The sequence below is a fragment of the Culicoides brevitarsis genome, chromosome 3 (genome assembly GCF_036172545.1).
Source record: "Culicoides brevitarsis isolate CSIRO-B50_1 chromosome 3, AGI_CSIRO_Cbre_v1, whole genome shotgun sequence".
Taxonomy (NCBI): Eukaryota; Metazoa; Arthropoda; class Insecta; order Diptera; family Ceratopogonidae; genus Culicoides; species Culicoides brevitarsis.
Genome location: NC_087087.1, coordinates 33672686 through 33685735, shown reverse-complemented (window position 1 = coordinate 33685735; position 13050 = coordinate 33672686). Strand labels below are relative to the sequence as shown.

Below are 13050 nucleotides of genomic sequence, written 5' to 3'. Positions count from 1 at the left end.
GAAAAATTTTTCTATTGAAGAATGACAACAACTGTCTCCATAAATTTCGGAAGATGCATTTCCAGCTGCACTTCTCATGCAGATTAATTACACACACTATACTTCCTGTTTCAACACGTGTAGGAGCTTAAAAAAGAGATCCGTCCCCTAACTAATATTGTTTAATTACAATGCATTTACTACTTTGTTTAACGGTTTGGAAATTTTCAAGGGTAACATTTTCGGGCGTAAATTATTGTTTTTTTTTTGTTAGTGTAAGGACTCACGCTATTTGATATTTGTATGGATGCATGTGAGTCACGAAGGATTTTCAGCTTAAGGGGACCTCTTGTGGTTTTTCTAAAAAAAAATTAAATTATTTTAATGGATTACGAATTTTTAGGGAAGTTTTATAAAAGAAATGAACAAATTTTGAGACTTGTTTGTGATAAAAGGTCGTAAAAGTCAATTAGGTGACAATTTGACATACTTTTCAGATGATTTCTTGCTCAATTTTAATTAAGTTGAGTAATAAAATGTTAAATTGGTCTTTTTTATTATCAGTTAAATTGAAGAATATTGCAAGAAATTATATTTTGATAAGTTGAATAATTTTTTAAAATAATTTTTGGCTTTTTTAAACCATAAAAAAAATTACTAAAATTAAAAAAAAAAATTTTTTGTCACAAAATTTTTTAATTAATTTTTTTTTTAATTTTTTTTTTTTAATTATTTTTTCATTTATTAAATAAAATTAAAAAATTAATTAATTTAATTTATTTTTTTCCAATTTTTACAAAATTTTAAAATTGAGCTTAAATTTAATTTTTAGTTTTTATTTTATTTTTCGATATAAAAGGTTCAACTTTTATTATAAAAAAAATTTTTTGACTTAACATATCTACAAAATTAATCAAAAAATTAAATAATTTATTAAAATTATCTTATTTTATATAATAAAATTTTTAAAAATTAAAAAAATAAAATAAAACAAAAATTCCTTTTAAAATTTAATTTATTTTTTTATGTTTATTTATTTATTTTATTTTATTTATTTTTTTTTTTTTTGAAAAAAATATTTTTGAAGTAATTCAATGTCAAATTTTTTTAAAGTACAAAATTTTGTATCAAAATATTTAAATTTTTTATTTTAAAAAATTTCGAAAAATTTTCAAAAGATACAAAAAAAAATTATTATTCAAATGTTTAATGAATTTTTTAAATATTTTGAGCTCATATCTTAATTTATTTGAACTAAAAATCGTTAAAGTAATCGAAAAAATCTCAAAAATTCTCCTTTTCTTCTAAAAATGAATCAAAACATTATTCTCTTTGGAATAAATTTATATAACAAGACGAAAAATTCTTCCATATAAAATCTGTATCTCGTCGATCAACCTGTCAGATTTAACAAGAACAAGCAAAATTACTCTTTAAATTGTATTTTATTAGCAATAACACGTCAAATTATCAGCTTCACCCAAAAAGTCACAGCTTCTTCTTCATTTCTTGATCGAACCTCGAATCAATCATAATTTTATGATTTTTTTCAATATTTTTCATAAAAAAAAAACAAACAAAGAACGAAAGTTTTTCTTACGAAACACCAAAAGATGTTTCTGTTCATCGTCATTCTCGCCATGCCTTGATAAAGTCATGATGATAACACTTCTTTCACAACAGACTTTCATTAGAACTCTTTTTTCTTGTCTTTTAACAGAACAGACAGAAACGAACCAGAGATGAATAATAATTAAACACACAAAAAATCACATCTCATAATCATAATTACTCAGCACTTTTTTCAATTGATCCCGTTGTTCGACTTTTTCTCTTCTCCTCTTTTAAATTGACACGCGATCTTTTCTCAATGAGAGCAGATCAGAATCAATCAAAAAGCACCAAACAATTACTCCTTTTTAATAATAAAAATTAAATTCATTTTTTTTTTCGAAGGCATTAAGATTCCAATCAAGAACTGTAGAAACACAAATTTCCGAGAATCGTTAACGTTCGACTTGGCTGTCGATGCTACTGGAATCAATTATGACTACTTTTTCACTTCTTTACACGAATCTCGTCATCATAGATTCTCGTAATAATTATCATTAGTATCTTTTCTCGTAATGAATAACATTAACTTGTGTCCATCAGAGAAAAATGCCTTCGATACTACCTGAAAACTTGTTTTTTTATTCTCTGTTGTTTTTTAAATTTCTTGCGTTTATGTTAACAATAAATGCTGAAGAACATTAATGGAGTAAACTTGGAGGAACGACGAGTAAATGACATGTTGTACATTTCAGGGGCGGGAAAGGAGAAAATTTTCACGAGGGATCTACAAAAATTTCTTGATTACTTTTTTCCCTAAAATTGAGCAAAAATCAACAAAATATCCCATAAAAAGTTCCATTGAGAAAAATATCTTACATTTTCAGATGAAATTTAAAAGGAAAAAGTTAAAAATCTTCGGTTTTTGACAATTTTGAGTCCGAAAATAGAAGATTTTTAACTTTTTCCTTTTTAATCAAATCTAAAAATGTAAGAAGAGTATTTAAAAAGAGCTTTTTGTGAGATCTTTTGTTGATTTTCGCTCAATTTTAGAAAAAATTCAATCAAGAATCAACAGAAAAGGTCAAACAGAGGTCAACGGAAGGATACAAGATCAAAAAAGGGATTAGATTAACCTTTTCAGGAGTCAAATTAATCCCTTAAGTAACTTTTTTACATCTTAAGGGATTAATTTAACTCCTTTTTCTAATCCCTTTTTTATCTGTATCCTTCCGTTGGCATGTCTTGACCTTTTCTGTTGAGTTTTTCCCTTTTTTTCATCGTATGTAATTACAACAAATTAATTTATAAATTCAAATCGAGTTCCATTAGTCAGTTTTGAGCTTGTTCTGTGGCTTGGTGCAGAGTTAATAAATTTTATATTAAACCAAATATAAGAAATTTTCCTATTTAAAACCACAAATTTCACAATTTTGTACTCCTCATTTCAAATTTCTGTATTTGTACCGTATTTAATACCGCATTTTTTCTTCGAAATGCGGTAAAAAGTCAAAATATCAAAATCTTTCAAAAAATTATTAAATTTTTCATCTCTTTAATTATTTTTTTTTAGTTTAACGCTAAAAAATGAATTTTTTTACTTAAATTGAGCCCTTAGTTTTTTTTCATATTCCGCCCCTGTTTCCATAGAGATAAACATTCTTGAAAAAGTACAAATAGAGAGATGGTCGCTTTGATGGTTGGATAGAGACGACACTCACACATGTTTAATTTTCTGTAATTTTTTTTCCTTTTCGTCTTTTTTTCGTTGCTTTATTGTGAGAACGAAATAAAAAATAAACATAATACGATATCATGTTTTCATTTTGTTTTTACTGACGTTTTTTTTTGTTTCGTAAATCATTTCTTCCTTTCACAATTAACACAAAATTCATTTGTCGATTGATTTATTTTTCGACTGAGACATAATTTCTAAGTTTCTCAAGTACTTTCGAGTATTATTTTCAAAACTTGTCTCTCAGCTGATTTTGCTTGTTAGTTACTCAAGGAAGCAAAAAGAGAAGTGTTTCTTATATCATAATCATAACAAAAATGTTACTTGAGTTTTTGAGCGAAACAACAACAAGTTCTCTCTTACTTCATGCTATTAACGCATATAATTACACTTTTCATTCATTCATATTTTTATTATAATTTTATGAAAAAAAAATCCACACACGCGTGATGGAAGAAAGTAGCGTACAAGAATATCATCTACTTATCTTATTACATGAGTTTACTTTGTAGTTTGCGTGCGACGAGAGGCTTTTACTGCTTCCTCCGTGCGCTGATGACGACATGGAGTTTTTTTTACGAAAATAATGAATATCTGTGGAATGTCATGGAGCGTGGTAGCGTTATGAAGTTACCTGTGAGAAAACATATGACAATAGAAAAAAGTTGTAAAAGTTTTGTTGGTTGAGTTGAAGGGATTTAAAGATCTGTTGTAGGGTCTGTTGAACTCTTTTGAAAGTATAATGTGTGGTCAGTGAATGACATAAATTAACTGTTTTGCGTTGAAAATTTTCTTTCGCAGTTATTGTTTGAGTAAATTATGTAAGAAATGTGAAAAATTTTTAATACTGAATTTTTTTTAGTTTGTGATTTTTTTTATTAAAAAAATAAATTAAAACAAATTTTTAATAATTTTTTTTTTAAATTAAAAATTAATTTTTTTTAAAATTAAAAACTTTTTTTTTAAATTAAAAAAAAAATTTTTTAAAATTAAAAATTTTTTTTAAAATTAAAAATTTTTTTTTAAATTAAAAAATTATTTTTTAAAAATTAAATTTATTTTTTATTTTTTTTTTAAATAAAAATATATTTTTTAAAATTTAAATTTTTTTTTATTATAATTAAGATTTATTTTCAAAAATTTTTAAATTTAATTTTAAAATTAAAAATTTATTTCTTTAAATCAAAATTTATTTTTTTAAATTAAAAATTTTTTTTTTAAAAATAAAAATAATTTTTATTTTTTAAAATTAAATTAAAGATTGGTTTTTTAAAATTATTTTTTTTCAAATAAAAATTTATTTAATATTTTTTTTATTTTTAAAAATTATTCGCGAAAAATTTTTAAATTATAAAAAAAATGAAGAAACGCTTGAAAAAACAACAAAAGGAGTGGTTAGAGGAAACAATTTTGCATTGGATGCTCTTCCGATCGACCTCAGAATAAAAAAAAAGTTTTTGTTTTTTATTACTTTTTTGCCGGTTCATCAAAATTATTTCAAACGTAATATTATTCAGTGTCTAAAAGATTGTATCAGCACCTTCAGAAGTGTTAATGAAATGCAATTCTCCTTCAAACCATTTCAGTGAGGAAATATAAGTCACAAAAAATAAAAAATTACAAGATTCAAGTTTCATAAATGTTAGCTTGTTTTCTACTGAAACCCATAATTAATCTTAAAAAATTATTTATTTTTTGTTCATTAAAATATTTTGCAAGAAATTTTAACACACTTTTTAAAATTTTATTAAAATTAAAATTTTAAAATTAATTAAAAAAAATTAATACCCATTAATTATTTAAAAAAAAAGTAATTAAAATTAAATTAAATTAATTTTAAAAAAAATAAAATTTAATTAAAATTAAAAAAAAAAATAAATAAAAATTTAAATGAAATGAAAAATTTCAAAGAAAAATTATATTTATTTTTTTTTTAAATTTTAAAGGCAAAGAACTTATAACGGAACTCTTGACCTTCAACTTTAATTAATTAATCACTACAAAAATTAAAATGACGTAAAAAATCAAATGAAGCCCTTTAAAGGGCTTAAAATCTATTTTCTCACATGTTCTTGTAACAAAAGCTTTTTCCATTATCATCGGTAACTATCTTGATTGATAGACAATGGACTTGACAAAGCACAATTTTTATTCAAATTCATCAGCGTCTATTTTCGGCTTAGTGTCATTTAATTTTTTTACCACATTATTTCATTAGTTCGTAGAGAAAAAAGCTTAATTCGCTCCATAGTTGCTTCGAAATAGTGAGAAATATAAATATAATAATAACATTATAATGTCAATGCTTGAAAATCAGCGAAATACTATTTAAAGCATAATGTGCGTGCTCCATGCCCAGCTAATCGATTGTGTAATATTATTAAGTCCGTCAGGTTTCTATCGAACAAAAACGACTGACGAAGTAGATGAATGACGAAGAAATGCCATAAAATGAGTTTTACGAGTATTATTAGATCTTTGCTGTTTTTTATGGTTTTCATGGACAAATTTTGTGGATAAACAAAAAAAATGTTTGTTTGTGAGACAAGATTCTGATTTCTTTACGCGTAAAAAGGTGAATTATGTGACGACGACATGTTAAAAGGTCAGATTCTATTGATTTTGAGTGATTATTAATCAACTGACCCAAATAAGGCACACGAACATAATTAAAACTTGTTTTTTTTCCATCGTAAAATTGTAAAATAATCAAAACATGCGATGACAGCGCGACATTTATTTGCATATTTAATGCCGAAAGCGAATTTTTTCTTGAAAAATGCAACAAAGTGGCGTGTCAATGGTCGCTTTTAACATTTTTTCATAATTTTTTTGTAATTTACTTAAATAAAATTGAATTTAAAATTGTGTATTTTTTAAAAAAATTATTTTTTTCAAATTTTTTAAATTTTATTTTTTAAAATATTTATTTTTTAAAATAAAAAAAATTTTTTTAAAATTAAAAATTTATTTTTTAAAAAATTATTTTTTAAATTAAAAAAAATTTTTTAAAATTAAAAATTTAATTTTAAATAAAAAAAAAATAAATAAAAAATTATTTTTTTTTAAATATTTAATTTTTATTATTAAAATTAATTTTTTTAAAAATTAAAAATAATAAAAAAAATTAATTTTATTAAATAAATAAAATTATTTTTAAAAAAAAAATTATTTTTTAAATAAAAATTTATTTAATATTTTATTATTTATTTTATTTTTTTTTCTTTTAAATTCGTTCACGAAAATTTTCAAATTATAAAAAAAACTGAAGAATTTCTTCATTTTTTGAAATGCCCACAAGCGAAAATTTTATTCGCCGAAAAAAAGTTAATTGAATCATTTCACAATAAAAATTACTTAATTCGTCCAAAAAGCGACAAAAAATGACGGTTGGCATGGCATTGAAACAAAATCCAAACAAAATGACTTTTTTTCACGGTGAACGATGCAGAAAAACGAACGAGTTGGAGTCTCAAGAACCCCATTTGTATGTCTTCCGTACATTTCTCTCTCTTACGTATAAAAATTATCGCTAAGACGACATTTGACGCTTTTTTGCTAATATTAATTTACACACAAGAAAAGCCTTACGCAGTACAGCAAAAAAAAATGAAATTCGATATATATCAATTGTAAACCGGCAAAAAAAAATAATTTCTTTATTAACGACTCGCACGACTTCTTCAACGTTCGACGTAAATATTTATTATTATGAAACAAGCAATTTTCCGTCGATCGTCTGGTATTTCATTTTTTTCGTCGTTTTCGAAACAAAAGTCGTATCGTACGCGTGTTACATGCTATTAACCCAATCAATTTTAATTAGATCTATTTAAAAAAATGTTTCATAAACGATCACTTTTTTTAAAACAAGAGAGTTCGTAGGAAGATAACTCCGAGTACTGCTCGTCAATAAATATGGGGAACGTGGACCAATAATTAAATTTAAAAGGTCTTTCCCTCTTGAAAAGTGTGTTAAATTTCGGTCTGGAAAGTTTCTTTGAATGATTAGTCACTGTTTGGTATTCATGAAATTGAATGTTTATTAAATGGAGCAAATTTTTTTTATTGCTCAATGGAAATTAATGAAAAATGAGAAAAATATTATTATAAATTATCAAAGAAATTTTTTAGAAAAAAATTAACGGAAGTCATTGATATAAATTTTAAAAGAACTATTTTTAGTAGGTACATTTTTTGTCATAAAATTGAATTTTATTGCTTCGTTTTTTTTTAATTTTTTTTTTTTTTTTAATTTTTTTTTTTTCACATTTTTTTCATAAAATTTTAATTTTAAAAATTTTTTTGCAAAATTTTTCATAAAACAATAAAATTTATTATGATAAAATTATTTTTTCAATTAAAATAAATTTTAATAATATAAAAAATTAAAATTTCTTTAATCAAAATAAATTATTAACATGAATATTTCAAAATTTTTAAAATAAAATTTTTGTATTTTTATATGGCAATGCTAATTTTTATAATTTAAATAATAATTTTTATTTTTTAAAAATTATTTTATTATTTTTTTTCAAATAAATTTTATTTTAATTCAATGCTTCATATAAGAAAAACGACCAATTTTCTGAAAATATTTGTCCAAAAATCCATAAATTAACTTTAAAACGTTTTTAACAACTTTTTTAGAATTTTTTTTGTATTTGTAAAAAATTAAAAATAAAAATTGAAAAAAAAAATTTTAAAACTAAATATTCAAGTCAATTTTTGAACCGAAAATTTCTATTCAAATACTTTCCATTTTTGTGAATTTTTGTGAAATAACTAACAATTGAATGAGTAAGCATCTCGCTATATTGCCCGATTATGACATTTTCCGATTAAAAAAATTTAAATAATCTTTAGTCACAATTCTGTCATATAAATATTACCAACATTTTTTCAAACTCGTACAAATACCTCCCGTTGCTGCCATCGTACAAATAGACCACACCAAAAACCAGTTTTGCGTTTAGCTGCAAGACATGACGAACACAATACACTTTATAACTTTATTTTTTTTATGTTACGAGTTTTATTTTTCGTATGACCAACATCTAAAAAATGCATTCCCGTATGTTTGATTTCAACTCTTTTATCGCGGTTGTCTTGTCTTCGATCGATTTCTTGATCAAATCTGATGCTGGTGAATCACTTGTCGAGGAAAAAGTCGAAGATGGATAAAAGTCATCGACATTCGTCACACACATTGTTGCTCTTTTTAATTATTTAGTTACGTTGCTTGTTGGTGTGAATTGCTACAGACATAAAAAAAGATACGTAACAATATAAAAAAAAATAATAATAAAGCAGAAGAATACGATTTTTTTCTGTTTACGAAGCAGTAAAAATAACGACTTTTACTTTATCACGGTACAATTAATTTCATTAAATTAAAATAAAAAATTCAAACAATGTGACTTTAAAATGATTTTTTTCGTTTGTTAAGGTCGGAAATTGAAACATTAGATTTTTTTGGATTTTTTTTATCCATCTTGGGAACCTTTCAATAAAAAATGAGGAAATTTGATGAAAATACGAAGATTTCCAACTGTTTTCGCACAAAAACAACAACAACAATTGAAGGAGGAAGCAACTAACACGCAAGCAAGATGCGAAGAAAATGATTTATTAACCGTTTTACGAACGAACATTAGGTTAGTAGAGTGAATTATGCGGCATGAAAATCATTTTAACTAATTTATGTCGATGAATAGTAGTTTGTCATAATAAGAAAATGTTTAATTGATGTCTCGTGTGAGTTGTTGATGCTTTTGTTTTTATACGAGACGCGTGGTTGGGAGTACAAAAGTTGTTAAATTTTAATAAAGGTAAGCACACGTGGCATGGACCTTCGGAAATTTGGTTCAACTAAGAGACGTGCTGCGTAATTCAAGGCTTTAAGTAGCTGGAAGTGAACTAATAAGCTGAATTCGTTTCGCTTTTTCGAAATTATTGGCAAAGTAATCAAATTATTAATGATATTTTGGTTCATTATGGGTCAATTTATTACTTCCTAAAGCAAAAAAATAATAATAAATAAAAATAGAAATTTTTAATTCAAAAATTGACTTGTGAAATGTTCAAGTTCATAAAATTTACTTTTTTGACTCAATAAATAATTATTAGAAATTTAATTTCTTGTTCAATAATACAAAAAAAATGTCTAAAAAGGTATAAAAATTACTTTAAAATTAATTTATGGATTTTTTTATGAAAAATATAAAATTAAAATAAAATTTATATAAAAAAAATATTAAAATAATTTAAAAAAAAAAAATAAAAATTATTAAATATTTACATAATCATTAAAATTATATTATATTATTAAAATTATTAAATTTAATTAAATAAAATTTTTAACAATTAAAATTGTAAATAAATGAAAATAATTAATAAATTAATTAAATTATTAATTTTTAATATTATTTTTTTATTTATTATTTTAATTAATAATTATTAAAAATTGAATTATTAACATTCGAATATTTTTTCGATTTTTTTTGCATTATTTATTAATTTCTTGGCTTGGATTAATTAAAATATTTTATTTTATTCAGCACAGGGTTAAACGATTTCTCTCCTGTTGTCAATTTCGAGCTTCTTTGGACTTCCTTCTTTTAAATTTTAATATTTTTCGATAAAATTTTAATGCTAAAAATAGAAAAAAAATATAAAAAAAATAATTAAGCAAAACTATTCCTTATCCAACCACAAAATCTTAATTTAATCAAGAAAAAACATAAATTAATAAAGAAACAAGCAATAAAATCTCGTTAAAAAAGAATTCCCGGACATTACTTTCATAAAATTAACTCATTTTTAATCAAGTCGCGACGTCGTGCGTCACCCTCAAAAGGTCAAAACGCATTGACCAATTAATAAATTCATAATTTTATTTAATTAATTGCAACGCGGAAAATTTCTTCGTCTCCACAAATATTTAGACTCAAATTCCAAATATTTACACGAAAAACTATCGAGACACCGCAAATTGTTTACTTAAATTTCACACATGTTAATTTTTCTCCCGTTATATTTTTATCTTTTTAAAATTCTTTTGCACTAATTCCAAACAAAACAAGGGAACGTGATGCATTTTTGTTATTTTTTACTTGAAAATCGAACAATGCGCCACAAATCAAGCAGTTGAGAAATTTTTTTTTACGTAAAAAATGTGTTGATTTCGAATTTTTCGATTGTACATTCTTGAGAAACTTTGAATAAACAACGAAAAATTTCGTTAGACGATTAAACGGTTGCACTCCAACTATTTCAGTTCATAAAAATTGAATAAATCATTTTGGGATTGAAACAAAAACAAATAAAAATGATGTCTGTGATAATAACAATAGATTTTGTATTAAAAAAAAAAAACAAGAAAAAAATATAAATCATCTGTTTCTGTTAAAAAATGTGTTCAAATGACGTTTACTTGCGTTATTTGTTCAGACTGAGCAGTAACATCATCTCTAAAAGATCATCTTTTATAGTTTTTTTTTTCGTTTTTAAATGACTACAAACAGAGTTTGATTGAAAGTCTGAACGAGAAGCATAATAAATTTTATAAATTATCTTTTTCGTTCGTTCACAAATAAATAAATAAAAATGTTGGAGTTAGAACATTTTTTTTTTAATCTAATAAAGGCCGTTAAAATTCTCATGTAATTCATTATTTTAATTATAATTATTCGAAAAATTTATGTGCATTAGAACTTGTTGTCAATTAGGCAAGAATCAAATCAAATTAAAATGTTTTTCGGAATACCAAAATTTTTTAATTAATTTTTTTGAATTTATTTTTAGTATAATTAAAAATTTCTCTGGCGTTGTTGTTTTTTAATCAATTGACCCGTGAAGGCATGTGAAACGTGTTTTAGATGATTATTAGGTCGTGTACGTGATATATGTTAACGACGGATAAGATGAAGTGTTTTTAGTAATTTATTAAAAATTATGGGCGGTTTTGGTGTGATTTTGATGTCCGTTAATTATTCGTTTTTGTAAAATGAGACATTTTAAGGTTATTTGATGAAAATTGCAAATTTCTTTAAAAATAAATGAAATTAAAAAAAAAAAATTATATAAAAATTCAGAAAACAAAAATATTTAAAATGTTTTCAAATCTTGCAGAAAAATAATTTTTTATCAAAAATAAAAAAAATAAATAAAAAAAAAAAATTTTTAAATAAAAATAAATAAATAATAAAATAAATAAAAATATTATAAAAAAAAATAAAACTTCTGTAATTTTTTTTACTGAACAAGTTTTAACAGATTTTAATAGACTTCCAAGAATTAAATCTTATCAATAAATTTTTAATGCTTTTTTAATCGTTTAACTGTTTCTTATTTTTATGTTGTTTTTTTTTCTATTCTTTGTAATAATTAACTTGAGGAAATTACTCATTAGTCATTAAATGTATAAGATTTTAACGAAAAAATTAAAGAAAATTTTAATTAAAAAAATATTTTAAGCTCAAGGTATAAAAATGTTTGAAAAATTTTAAAATTTTATTTAAAATTATTTATAAATTATTATTTAAAATTATTTTTAAATGATTTTTTTTATTTATTTCTTTATTTTTATTTTTTTTATTATTTTTTTTTTAATTTAAAATTTTTTTTTACAAGTTGTCATATTTCAAAAAATAAAAATAAATAAATATTTTTTTGTCTCAATAAATTTTAATTTTTATTATTTTTCCTTTTTTCATTTGTTTTTATTTTAAGTATTTCATGAAAATTTTATTAAAAATAAATAAAAAATTAATTTAAATAATAATATTTTTTTATTTGAGCAATTTTTAATAATTTTTTCTATTTTATTTTTTTTTTTACAAAAAATTTATTTAAAAAGAAATTTAATAAAATAAATATTTTTTAATGATAAGAAATGATTTTTTTCATTTTTTTTATTTTTTAATTTTTTTTTTTATTTTAATGAAAAATCATTTTATTAATCATTATAAAATTTCTTTATGAGATAAAAAATTTTTCATATTTAAAAAAAAATAAAAAAAATAAAGTAAATAAATATTTTCTATCAAGGAATTTTTTTCTCAAAAAGTTTTATTTTTTATTTTACATTTTTTCTATTTTTTTACGAAAAATTAATTAAAAAAAAAATTAAAAAAATTTTTTTAACATGAATCATTTTACTGAAAATTTATGAAAAAAAATCTCTTAATTAAAATTATTTTTTTACTTCAAAAAAAAATCCGCTAATGCCAATAACCTCAACCATTCAATCCAAACATGTTGATTTATTTATATTCATCAGTCACACTCAACTTATCAAAAAATTTCACGAAATCCCATAAACCAACAAAGCTCCGAGCTACAGGCGGTCCAAAAAACCTACTTTTAACTCTACTTTTGCTTTTCACATCTCGTTCCGTTCCATTTTTAGCCCATTATTACTTTATCTCTCGGGTCAACTTCACCTGCTTTTCATCTCCTACTTAATTATGCTCACGACGACGACGGAAGAGCATCAAAACTGACAAATCAGAAAAAAAATAAACAATGCGATTGTACTCGAAACACAGTTCTGTGACTTTTTCTTCCGCTACATTTTTTTTTCGCGCGAGAAAAATTTCTTGATATCGAAATCTGTATCAAAAAATCTAAGTTACGATGAGACTGTAACTTTCCAAATAATTGTTGTGACCAGAAACTCTTTTTTTTCGTTGTAACATAATTATTTGTCATCATTAAAGTTGTATTTTACATTCTAGTGCTCAGTTCGTAATGGCAACTGCACGATGGGAGAGAATTATACG

At 22.9% G+C, this 13050-nt stretch overlaps 1 protein-coding gene across 2 annotated transcripts in view; it reads left to right on the top strand.

The window, feature by feature from the left end:
* The window catches only part of LOC134835855 (protein sidekick), a 32417-nt gene that overhangs the window by 1330 nt on the left and 18037 nt on the right, over positions 1-13050 (top strand). The gene's annotated exons all lie outside the window — the stretch shown is intronic.